We start from the raw sequence: 14,068 nt of genomic DNA, 5'->3' as shown, positions 1-14,068 counted from the left end.
TTTGGTGCAAACCCAAGAACAAATCTGTGAATGCATGGCCCAAAGCGGACAATATCTTACTATGTGGACTGGGATGTGACAGTTTGGTATCAGAGCCACTCCCCGACATGAAGTGTGCCTACGAGGGCATCGGGCCCTTAAAGGGGGTGGATTGTGAGATCCCACATCACCCGGGGGAAAGGATGTGATGTGCCTTATGGTACCGTTTGGTACGCAGACGAGATGGAACGGAACGGAACGGGACGGGACGGGACAGGACAGGACGGAACGGAACAGTGGTTCCATGTTATGTTTGGTATGCGCAGGACAGGACATGAGAGTTGTTCCGTTCTGTGTTTGGTAAGCGCAGGACAGAACGGAACCAAAAGATTAAAATGACTAACTTACCCCTGTCCCGTCTGTTGTTTGGTACAATGTTTAGGCCTGGACGGGACGGGACGGAACAATTTTTTTTTTCTTCTTGCTGCTACTTATCTATGATATATTTTGTACACTATACTTGGATGTGTTCATATTTTGTACCGTGTATAACAGAAAACAAGAGACATGTATTTGTACTTTATGTTGCTCATATAATTAATTTAGTGGGATAATACGTCAATTAATTTTATGTGATTTAAAAAATAATAGGGTGAGAGCATGCCATTGGCTTGGCACTTGGCACATGGCAGTGTAGCCGCAATATGTATATGGTTATGTATATGTGATGAATCACATATGAAGAGGTTGGTATAGTAGAACAACCGTTGATGCAATGGCTATTTTGGAATCTTTGACACAATCTGCTTTCATCTCTTTGTCATCACATTGAAATGCAAATTGTGTCAAACAATATGTATATTAGAAGTTGAGCTGTGAGACAATTGGATGCCTATGGCAATGGTTGTCATGCAAGGATGAAAAATATATATATTTAATCATATTATCTTGCTAAAGCAATAAACATGAAATATCCAGAACTTAAACATGAAATATCCAGAACTTAAGCATGAAATCCCAAATTAAACATTCGTCCTAACTTTAGGGAAAAATAAATAAAAGATTACTAAAGTTCATATCATACTAAACCCCCTAATGCTTAGTTGCCATCCATAAACATTTTAATGAAATCTGCCTTGTGAGAGTCATCCAGGTACATCAAATACCCGTCATATCAGTATCTTTGACTAACTTCATTGTAATTTTCAGCACCTGATCATATGAGAGACCTATGGCCTCAAGCTAAGATGGTAACTTGGCTTTCGCTTCTCTGAAAACCCTGACATATTGTTTCACTAGAAGCTAACAAAAATTCTGCAAAAATCAAGGTCATTAAAAATTAATGCAAACAAAGAGATGCTGCAATGAAAACCCTCACATATTGTTTCTTATCTAGCCCAATACATTACTCGACTAACATAGGAGGTTAAGTTATACAGCAATATAACATACATGCCACTAACATGAAAATACATGAGATGATAAACAAAGGTATCATTACCAAAAAGTAGCAATTACAGTAGAATTAATAGTCAAAGGTAAGATATGCAAACAGGGAAGCGAGGAAATTCATAGATGCAAAATAGTGCTAACACTCACTCACAGGTTTGACATATAGTGCTAGCATGCCTAGATTGAGAAATAGAAACGAATACAGCAAGAGCTTAAACCAAGTAAACTTTCACTGTAACTTGAGGAAACCCCTTGAACATTGAACACACAAGGACTAAACATCAACTCTAGAGACCCTCTAGTACAGAAAGAAAATCGAGACAATTCAGCTTTTCACAAACGTACAACCAAAACTGGCAAAGAGTCCCAAGGCCATTGCTTTCCTCCACTCACAACATGAGCAAACCAGTTTTTGGCAATACTCAAAGCTCAAACCCGTCCCAGTTACGGCTAATACCCTAGATTCACCATTCAATTTCAACAACTCTTTTTTTCACTTTTAATCAATAAATGTTCCCAAACAAGTAATAACTTTTTTCTTATCATCCAACTTCTACTCTATAGTTTACCAGTGGCAGTATTTTCAACACAAATCAAATATTAAAGCTACACATTACAATTACCTAAACAAGATGTCTTCCTAGGCCGTTATTTTAGCATTCCAATAGACAAAAATACAAAAAATTATCCAAGGGAAGAAGAGCATATAATGACAAAGAGAGGAAAATCCAACAGATGCAAAACAGATGCAGTTCAGTCTTGAAATCTTGAAAGATGCATTTGTCTGTGTCCATATTCAAGAACAAAGCTCCAAACTAAGAATGAAATCAAAACTCCCAATGTCAAACAGCCCCATGAACCAACAGAGGAAAATCCAACAGAGAACCAAACTAAGAATGAAATCAAAATTGCTTCCAAAAAAATAAAAAAAGAATGAAATCAAAATTGCGGCATCAAACAGCCCCATGAACCAACAGAGGAAAATCCAATAGAGAACCCAATCCAACAGAGAAAAATCCAAAACAGGTAACCCAATCCAATCCAACAGAACCCAAAGACATCAGATTTATAGATTTCAGCACAAAAAAATCGAAACTTGAACACTGAAAAAATGAATCCAGATAGAGAGATACCTCTTAATGCAGTACTGCTCAATAGGGGGAGTGAAAGCATATAAACAGAGGCGGATCTTTGGTTGCAGATGCAGTATTGGGCAGATCGAAGCACTACAAAATACAAAGAAATCAAAACAAGCAAATCAGAAAAGAATACAAAGAAATTAAAGCACTACAAAATACAAAGAAATTCAGCAGAATTAGGAACTGGGTGTTAATGAAATCGAAACAAACAAATCAGAAAATAATAATAATGCAACTTCAAAATTAATTAAAGATAAGATTGAGTCAGTCAGTCCATGTGGTTTCCGACTGCGACCCTCCAAAAAATAGTATGAGGACTGAAAACTATGGAACAAATCAAAAATTTGAAATTGAAATTAACCCAATTCGATTCGAGGACTGCAAAGCAAAACCCAAAAAGGGGATTCATAGAAAAGGCACCGATGATTTGGAATTGCCGGGCATACGACTGACACCCAGCAAACACCAAACCAAGAGAGAAACAGAAAGTACTACAAAATACAAAGAAAGAGAGACCGAGAGGCTACACAATCAAAATCAGATCGAACCTGGAACGGAGATGCAGAGCTGAAAGTTCACGGAGAGGCTACACGAAAGAGGATGAGGAGGAAGGTTGCGAAGGGGAGATGCAGGAGGATGAACAAGTTCACAGCGGCAAAGAGAAGAGAAAGATGGTTAGGGTTTGTTGTATGATTTAGAAGGTGTAAATATTGAAAAAGCTAAGGGGTATTTTTATCTTAAATTTTATGATTTTTGTGTTCCACGGGATGGAAAAACCCGTTCCCGGGGGGGAGGGGGAACCAAAATTTAGCCAATTTTCATTCTGTGGGACACATGTTCCACATAATTTTAGCGCACTAAACGTGGGACGGAACGCTCTGTTCCGTTCCATCCCGCATACCAAACGCACCCTATATGTACATGCTCACCTTCCTATAGTAAGACGCGTTTTGGGTGGAAACCCAAGAACAAATCCGTGAGGGCATGGCCCAAAGCGAACAATATCTTACTATGCAGAATGGGATGTGACACAATGTAAGTCCTTCATGAACTTTAATATAGATTTTTGTATCAAGATCACCATAGAGATACGTAATTATCATGCCAATTAGCTGCATTTAGTTTTTCAGAAACTATCAAACTGACAAGGTAGTGGAACGTTATAACGTCCCTCTAGAGTAGCACTGCACACACCGCTTGATGTGGGTTAGCTCGGCATGGCTCAGCTTCAGGCTATGCCTGGTGTGGCTTGGCGTGATTAGCGCGGATTCAGGTGGCGGCTCAATCGTAGTTTTTTTTTCTTTATTTTTCTCTCGGTAAGGCTCCAGTTCACAGCGGCTCTTGATTAAGGGTTTCAAATCCTTAGTTTTTGCTTCTATTTTCTTGTTTTTCTTTGTACTCACACAGTTCAACATAGCAATATCTAATAGTATAGTAAAACATAATATTGCGTATGAAAAATCAACATAATAATATTGTGCATGCATGAAAAAAATATCTATTCAGCGGCATATGTATAAGGCAATTTATAAAGACTAGATAAATTTGGGGTTTCATGCATCAAAGTAAATGTTTTCATGCTATCAGAGCTTATAAAATATCGATCATGTGTTTTAGAAGAACCTGGATATGATGGGAACAACGAAAGCCTTTGAAAGTTAGTTGTAGAAGGACCTCCTCCAAGAACCTTCAGTTCCTTAGCGTAGTAACGGGAATTTGCTGATAACGTGTTGTAGCCTTGTAGGCTTATTTTACTTGGGGATTATAGATAGGGGAGGGGCCAACGGCTAACAAAGGGAAGAGAGAATTTGGTAATGATTTCTCACCCCACTGTGTCTTTATTTATAGTGGGAAGGGAGAATTATTGACTTTCAAGTAATACATTACAACTAGAAAACTATCTAAATTAAAGGATATTATAAAGGGAATTGTTATTGGCACTCCAAAAATCTCATTTTACACTCCAAACTTTATATATTTGGAAAGAAAAATACATTTGTGAGGAGTGTAGAATGAGATTTTTGGAGTGCCAATAATGTGGAGCCAAAAATATTCACTAGGCGACACGTGAATTTTTGGACAAAAGAGGACAAAAATACCCTCGAGGCATACCGGGTTTCCTACACGCGAGCAGTAGAGAATCATTTTTTCAACCAAGTCAAAAGTGCCCAAAATTGGTATCAACTTAAAACCTAATTTATTCATATATTTCCCATTTCATTATTTAGCTAATCAATTAGCTAAATAATATACTTATTCCTTTCATATTTCATAAAATCATAATAATTGACTAATTAAGGGATTAATTACCTAATCAATCCCTTAATTGTCAATTTGAAACATCCACTCAAACCTAAAAAACACAAGAGGGCCGGCTATCCCATTGAAAAACCTAATCCATTACCTTTTTTCTACCTTTTCCCACCATTTCTTCCTTTTTATTAGCCAATTATACAAAAAACCTCCAAAACATTCATTTTATGTTTAATAGCCAAATAAATTGGCTAATTAAACCTAAAAACCCTAGCCACCTCCTATCCCTATAAATATACTCCCATTCTCACCAAAAAACTAATTCCAACACTTTGGCAAAAATTCCAAAATTCTCTAAACACTCTTTCTCTCTAAATTCTAACTTTGGCATCGGAGGTTCTTCGGCCAAAGCCCCCCCCATTCATCGTGGGCGCGTGAGGCTCTTGGCCTTAACCTAAGGTGTTAATTGTTTTGTAGGTGCAAAATCGTCCAAGATCGAGGAGGAAGAAATTTGCATCCACAAATAACACTTCCCATTATAAAATACAACAATTTGTACAAGCACTTTCCTAACTAATTTAGTACTGCAACAAAAAAAATGTTTCTATAACAATTCTTGTCACAAGAGCTTACAAGAACAGAAGAACTCAAGAGTGAGCAGGACATTATTTTTCTGGTAAAGTATCCTTTACTTTGATGAATTTACCTGAGTTATTGGTTCCTAATTAACACCACTTCTCTAAATCATATTACATAATTATATTGGTTCAACTCCAACACTAGGACACAACATGTATAATATTAAAGTAACACTAACTTCTACATGGCAGTTGACACTTCTCGAAGCTTTAGTCACCTGATTTCTTCAACACGACGGGATGGAGGATTCTTCTCCCTTTGGGCATGTTATTTCTGATATCCGAATGGTGGTAAGGTGGTTTACCTAATGGACAGTTTCTTTTGGATGACGTACGTCGAATAAGGTGGCACATAGGTTGGCGAGGCTGGGACTCACTCTTGATACTACAATTACTTGGTTTGAAGAACTTTTGATGTCATTTATGATATTCTCATCGAGGATAGTAATACTTTGTAATCTTTTATGGTGTAGGATGCTCTTTTTTCTTTAGACCGGGTTGAAATCCTCGACAAGGTTTTTATCGAGGCCCATTGTATGCACCTTATCCTTGATGATTATATGTATATATTCTATTACCTTATCAATGAATATCGAACTATTTAAAAATAATAATAAAAATAAAAACTTCTACATGGCAATTGACACTTCTCGAAGCTTTAGTCACCTGACTTCTTCAATTCCGCCGGTTGCCTCTTCATTTATATTTCCACTAAAGGATAACTAAGTAAAGATTTATATAGTAAATAATGAGCGTGGTCGTTGGATTAAGTCAACATATGAAATGAGAAATATTACTATTTTACCCATTTGTTCTCTCTCAAGGGTCTTGTGTGTTTTTGGTGGCGAACGATTTCAAAATTTGGAGGCGGTTTTTCTTCTTCTAGAGACTTAACTCGTATCTGGTAACCAACTATAACGGTGAATGAGGTTGGTTGGCGGTGAGCCTCAAGCAGACCAACATATCTATGTGCAATATTGCATGGCCCCAGGAAGATACTGGCAAATTGGTTTACATAACCAAAGTTCGAGCTTTCGTTTAAAGGCGCTTTATGAAAGGTTCTACCAAGCCGTTTTGGGTGTGAACATGGGGTACAAGATGTTCAACTTCAATCCCAACAGACATGCAATAATCGTCAAAAGTCTGTGATGTAAACTCTCCAGTATTATCCAATCAAATCGACTTGATCAGATAATCAGGGTGGTGAGCCCTAAGCTTAATAATTTGTGCTAGGATTTTCACAAATGCAGCATTGCATGTAGACAATAAGCAGACATGTGACCATCACGTCGATGCATCAACCAACACCATGCAGTATCTAAATGGTCCGCATGTTGGTTGGATAAGTCCACAAATATCCCCTTGAATCCTCTGAAGAAACTTAGGGGGGTCGTGAATAATCTTTGTAAGTAAGGGTTAAATATTCAACTTCCCCAAGTAGGCATGCTTTGCAAAATGGATGGCTGGGATAAGATTTCAAGTGATGCCCATGTTATTCTTTGAGGATACGGCGCATCATATCTCGTCTAGGGTGTCCCATTCGATCACACCAAAGCAAGAGAGTTTTCTGGAACTTGACCATAGGGCCGGCCACATGATGGGTCTCAATGGCATGAATGGTTGTTATGTCCGACCCACTCGGGAGACGTTCCAGCTTATCGTGAATACACTTCTAGCCATATTCGTAAGAAGTGATACAAAGAAATTTAGAATCATTCTCTTCACTGGTTTCAACATGATATTGATTATCTATAATATCTCTAAAACTTATCAACGTTCTTTCGGAACGTGGAGAATAGAGTGCCTCTTTAATTGATTAATTCAGTACCATTGGACAACATAATACGAGCTTTTCCTGTTGGAAATGTGCCCTAAAACCAATCATATGATGATACTTTACGGACATTTCACATGTTAAACTAATCTAGTTTAATATCAAGGGCAAAGATTATTGTTTGAGTCGTCTCATATAAATGTTATACGCTTAAACGATAAGTCCAAGGAATATGTGATTGGGAGAATGCGATCTAAAGAAGTTAGATTCATGAGACCATTCTTTCGTAGACACATCCTAAACGTTCCTGATCATAAGATTGCCAATTGGGCACTGACAGTCGGTTAAGATCAGTACGTACTGTGTCTTCTCTCAAAGAGAGTGACTAGTCTCGAGTCATTGGTGTGACTGACACCAAGACAAGTACGTGGGTGCTCAATAGAGAATGAGTTCACTGAACACGATCAACGAAGAGTTCTCATACTCATGTCACATGAGAACTCATAGTTGGGATAATGCAAAGTAGTCCTTTGACCTGAGGCATCATAGTTGTCTTGTGGTTAGGTCCTTGATCTTTGATTATGTCAAAGTCACCCCATCCGCGGGTGTCCACGGCATCGTTGGGGTTAAGCCACTTAGCCATGGAGGCAAATGAATGCGCAACAAGGGATCTCTAACCTTCAAACCGTTTGAGGGAGAATACTCTATGATATGATTAAGAATCTTTGGCCAAAGTATGAATGAGATTTAGGAAGTCGTTCCAAATCACATTCAAGGTAATCATATAAGTACATGAATCACATTGGATAGTAGACATGAATAAACTATCAAACCAAACAATGTGGTCAAGAGTATTGTATTAGAGAAAGACCGTATTGCATTGTAATCCTAAACTGAATAGGTTCTCCACCTCTTCTGATTAGCTTGGGTAACCATGATATGCTGCTAGGTGTCACTCTTGGTTTGTGGAAGCCCTAAACGTGTATAAACACTAAAGGGAGAATTGAAAGTAAGTTTCAATTCACAATCGATTTGAAAGAGTTTTAATCGCCCACTGCCTCGCTAAAAGGAACCTAATGGATCATACACCGTGTAAGGTAGAGATTGAAGAAACAACGGAGATGAGTAAGAATAATTAAATGGTTTAATTATTTATGGCAAGGATTAATTAATATGTTAATTAATCAAACGAATAAGTTCGTTAAAGACCTCGGGATAGTTTTGGACCTTAAGGCCCAATGGGCTTCGAACATCAAGTCCATTGACTTAAGTTGTATGACAACTTAATGAATAATGATTCACAAAGGCCCAAATAGTCCAATGAATCCCTATGGCCGGCCATTTAGAGATGGAGTGGGTTTTGGACTTATTTACAAGTTTGCCACTCCAATGAATTAAGGTATAAATATGACTTTATACCTTAATTCATTTAGGGTTTCTTTTTGGGAAAGGATGAGAACACAAAGCTCTCATTTCTCTCTAAAGAGGCCGGCCACCCTAGAGGAGATTAGCTAGCAATCCAACTTCCTCTAGGTCACTCATTTCTACTTAAATCTAACCTTGGTGTGGAGACTTAGAGGTTCTCTATTTTGAGAACTTGGAGAAACATATTCTTCCATCCAAATCCATAGATCTAAGAAGCAAGGAATGAAGGCCCTCTCTTTGGGTGATTAGCCTTTGCTTATGCAAAGAGGAATCTACAAAGGTATAAATCTCAACTCACTTTGTTTTGAGTTGAGTCTTGGTTCACCAATCTACTAGGCTTTGAATTTCATGGTTAATGTTTTGTTTTAAATGCATACAAGCATGATTCCGCCTTTTAATTGTTAATTGCATGCTATAGATGTTGCTTAAATGAACATGTTTTCACAAAATTATCCTTCATTTCCATATCCTTCTATCAGGTTGGATGGGCTGAGAGGGTTGTTAGAGGTGCGTTTTTAGGTACAAAGTTAGTAAAATGGTGTTTCTCACGCAATATGGTGTGTGTGGTGGCATTATCAGTCAAACAACTAACTTCTCCACTAATCATACCTAAAAATAAATTAATTGAATTGGTCACATGAAGATCATAGCAATTGCTTTCTAAGCTTCGTCGATGGGTTCATCGTCGGTTGGTTCCTCGATAATAACTCTAAGACTCTTTGTAGTAAGATGGAGCTTCACATCTTGAACCCACTTCAGGTAGTTTAAGTTTGAGCTAGTTTAAGTTTGACATGCCCCTAAAACAAAGGGTACAACAAAATGTGGTTAGTCATATGGAAAGTCATAGACATATATCATAGAACATTCGGGTTCTATAGACATGTATTGGTTTAATTTAAGCATGAAAGCTACGGGTTTCATGTGGTAAGTTTTGAAGGAAAACTTTAGGTTTCAAAGGCACTAAATTTGAAACTACGGGTTTGATTTAGTTATGAATGTTCAGTTCATATATAGGGGTACTTGCAAGACACAGAATACAATATACAATAAAGTGTAGTGGATTCGTGGATTGCTTCAGGAACCCAAGTGTGAGTGCTTCGAGACTACGAAAGATAGTCAACGGTTTAAAGAAACGAAATAATTTATTGAATCGTTAATTGCCAAAAAGTGAACTTCAGGCCAATAATTTTGGATTAATTGCCAGATTAATGGACTGCTGGTCACTTTAATTAATTCAATAGATCGGACCATTCAGGTTTGATTGTAGAAGCAAAAATAATAATAACATTCGGGTTAAAATTATAGAGAATGCCAAAAATAGCATTGGATTCGAAAAACCATAGCCCAATATCGGTGGCCTTTGGTGTTGTGTGCAGGGCAAGGCCTTAAAAGGGCTTAGTGGGCCACAGGTTGCTTCGGGGCAGCCCAATCATAATTGTAGGCCACTGGTCGGGGTCTAGGATAGGCCTAACATGGGGGCTGGCCTGGGTATGGGCTGCGCATGAAGCCTAGCAAGAGCTCGCTTTGGTTTGGGCTTGGTGCAAGTAGCCCAGCCAAAACGTTGGCTTCGTATCGTAGGCCAAGGCGCGGGTACCCAGCAAGCAAGCATGCTTGCTACAAATGGCGAGTAGGACGAGCCCAACAAGCATCGGGGGGCGCATGGGTGAGCTTATCAAAGCTACAGGTTTGCTGGAATGAGCTAGGGCTGCATGCCCGTTTCAAAACCCTAACCAAGCCAAGGGCCTGGGTGTCATGCGTGCGCAACAATGCCCAAAGGGCTGCTGCTGTGTGGTCCAGATGTCCAACGATGTCGTCCCAAGGTGCTCCATGCGGCTAAGCTGCAGGCTAGTGACGGTGCACGGCACCGCAGTGACTTATGCTGCAAAATCCCAAAATTTTTTTATTTTTTTATTTTTCGAATTCTAGGGTTAAAAACCTTGATTACTTCTAAATTAATTTCGATGCTTTGACTCACAAATTCCACATAGCATAATTGTGTATTGCATGAACAAGTATATATATTGACAAAATATATGAACACATATACAATATATATATATATATATATATATATATAATTGGAAGGAAACTATAAATATAGGGGGTCATGCATCATGAGGAATGTTTTCATGCCTCAAGGTTTTTTCAAATATCTTAAGTTATTTTAAAAGAACCTGATTGGTAGAAAATAATTGAAAGCCCTTGATGTTGTAGAAGAAAGCCTCCTCCACGATCCTTCAGTTTCTTAACTTTTGGCAAGAACATGCTGATAACGTGTTGTAGGTTTATTTGACTGAATTGTATTTAGGACAGAGAGGGAGAGGGGCCGGCGGCAGTAGAGAGAGAAAAGAGAGATGTAATTCTGAGGTGTGTGTTGTATCACCCTATTATGCCTTTATTTATAGTAATAGGAAAGGTTAAATCCTTACCTATTAGGATTACAACTCTAATAGGAATTAAACTACTAAAGGGAATATACGAAGATACTTCTAGATACACTAAAATTTACACAATCATATTCCTATTCCAATAGGACTGCAACAAATTTGAGATTATTCATACTGTTATTATTTTATGTTTATTTGTTTTTTAATATTTATAGTAAAATTGCTATCGTTTTGCCTCAAAAAAGGGTGTCGTGTGTGTAATAAGTATGTGGGCTAGTGTTATTGTGGTTAATGTATATGACATATCAACCGACTCTGTTGATTTAATTATATCTTTAATTGTATTCATAATTATTGAGTAATTTTCTGTAAGGATGATATTTAAGAGATGTTTACTTAGTTTGGCGTGTTATATATATTATCATGGTGATTGTATTATTGTGAATAAGGACGGCTTATAAAAAAGGGAACTTTAACGAAAAGCTTCCGGAACTGTTCATTTTAACGAAAAACCACATTTTTACACTAAAAAGTCAATCCTAGTACTATTCACTTTACCTTTTATTTTGTCCTTATCATTAAAACTCAAAGTTTTCAAGCATTTTTCATTAGTTTTCCTTATAAAAAAGAGTTATGTGTGAATGTGCAGTTTTGTTTCGCATCTAACAAAATAAGTAATATATTAATTAGATAATCCAACATGGATCATTATATAAGTGTATACTAATTTAACTTCTATTTCCTTTCTCAAAGGTCTAACCTTTGGTGAAACAAAACATCATAAATTCCAAAAGTCGTGATATAATATGAATTATACTTGATTACTCAAAGGACGAGTTTGAGTTTCTACTCAAAATTGTTCGTTGCTGATTCATAGAACTACATGTTTGTGATTAGATGTCATGAATTGGTAAAAACATTACGAATTGTCTATGTATTTGCTATAATAGATGACTTAGTTTTAATTCATTTTTTTTCATAGGTGATCTTTACAATATGATTCATAATATGAACGATTTTGATCATAAGCACAAAGCTCTGTAGTTCAAACATGAATAATTTTGAGTAGAAGTTCCTACTCATTCTTGAATTGCCAACATTATTCATATAATATAGAATTAGGGGAAATCTTGGATGGGAAAAGTTTAAGAAGGAAAGTTTCAACAAAATTAATATTTAAGTAAATCCAAGATAAGTATTCTTGTTGCTTATGGTGTTGCACTTCATGCTCATGACAACAACGTTATAGAACTTATGGAATGGAAAACCGAGTGGCCGAATGAAACAAGGTGAATGTGCTTGGTGTTTTTTCTTCTTTTTTTTGGGTCAAAATGTGCTTGGTGTTTCGCAAACCGTCTATGTAGGCCTGACATTTTGGACCTAACCCATTAACCCGACCCGACCCAACCCGTTAATATTTGTATTTGGGTGGATGCTTAACAGGTCGGGTCGTTAACGGGTGAATCCGTTAACAACTCGTTAAGTAACGGGTCACTTTGGGTCAACCCGTTAGACCCGTTAGGACCCGTTAACACCCGTTAGCACCCGTTAGTTGATGATATTTTAGTAATTTTAGTAAAGTCTTAATAACAAAAAATAAACTTTATGCAAAAAATAATAATAATAATTGTTAACAGGTGAAACGGATGACCCGTTAGCTTAACGGGTCGGGTTCGGATGACTCGTTAGCTTAACAGGTTGGGTTCGGATGACCTGTTAACTTAACGGATCGGGTTGAACCCGACCCATTGAACCCGACCCAAACCCAATAAACCCGACCCGTTTACAGGTCTACGTCTATGTATGAGTTAACTTTGATGTTGCCATGTTATTATTGTTTACGATACAACCAAATATTTCTTAATTGTTCTTGTGAAGTTGTAATTTTTATCACCTAGCTCCAGCTAGATTATAATTTTTTTAATATTGAATTCGTATTTAACTAAGCTCTTGATGTGGCCTTGATCACTTAAAATGATTTTTTTAAGTGGTTTTTTTTTAACACATACGATATTCTTATAAACTAGCTAGGAATAGGACCATAGGTGAAGAATTTGAACTCGAGAAATAGCAAGTGAAAAAAAATGATTCAACCACCAAAACAATCCATCACTTGCACTAGTAATTAAACTTGTTTGAACTTCCGAATAAGAAACACTTTTATTTCCTTGTTTAAAAGAAGTTACAGAAGGATTCAAGGATTGCAATTTGGAGATTACGGGGCATGTTTAAATAGGCAAAAAAATTACAACTCATGCGGTAGCTTTGTAACTGTTTGTACCATACTTGACCAATCCCGAAACTACTGAACACCGGTCAACGTTATACCGTCAAGGACCCAGAAGAGTTTCCCTCCAACCAGGAGGCCAATCACAGCGCGACACGTGTCGACATCAGAAGCCAATCATAGCGCAACACGTGTCAACATCAGAAGCCAATCACAACACGACACGTGTCAATGTCAGAATGAAACTAGAAACTCTCTTCTATAAATAGAGATCATTCTCTCACAATATTTCCTAATGTCATTTGTACTAAATCATTCACTAGTACTCACTAAAGGAGAGCTTGAACCTATGTACTTGTGTAAACCCTTCACAATTAATGAGAACTCCTCTACTCCGTGGACGTAGCCAATCTGGGTGAACCACGTACATCTTGTGTTTGCTTCCCTATCCCTATCCATTTACATACTTATTCACACTAATGGCCCGAGCAATCTAGCGAATGTCACAAACTTAACATTTTCTGTTGTACCAAAGTCCTCACTGATTTTGTGCATCAACATTTGGCACTGTCTGTGGGAAACGACACTTATTCTCACTCTCTTCAGCTTTGTCAAGCTGGTTTCCACCATTCATACACTCTCTTTTGACCAGGCATCCCTCTCCAACATGGGGAGCGAAGGAAGTCACAACACACAGAATGACACCATTCTTGCACCTAGTGCGAAGCAACGAAAGAAGGAAGGAAAGAGGGTTGCTCTTCAAGCTAAAGTCGATGAGCTAGAAGCTCAAAACA

The 14,068-nt window shown here is 37.6% G+C and overlaps 1 long non-coding RNA gene across 1 annotated transcript; it reads right to left on the bottom strand.

The window, feature by feature from the left end:
* Positions 1–883: 883 nt before the first annotated feature.
* Positions 884–3,260, bottom strand: LOC108170265 (uncharacterized). Its single transcript, XR_001786630.3, has 3 exons — positions 3,119–3,260; positions 2,565–2,657; positions 884–1,293 (listed from the first exon to the last, which is right to left on the bottom strand). It is a non-coding gene; the product is annotated as an uncharacterized lncRNA (long non-coding RNA).
* Between the last annotated feature and the right edge of the window lie 10,808 nt (positions 3,261–14,068).

Source organism: Malus domestica, chromosome 04 (assembly GCF_042453785.1).
Source record: "Malus domestica chromosome 04, GDT2T_hap1".
In the NCBI taxonomy this organism is placed as follows: domain Eukaryota; kingdom Viridiplantae; phylum Streptophyta; class Magnoliopsida; order Rosales; family Rosaceae; genus Malus; species Malus domestica.
Note: the sequence above shows the minus strand (reverse complement) of the source record. Positions and strands in the feature narration are given on the sequence as shown.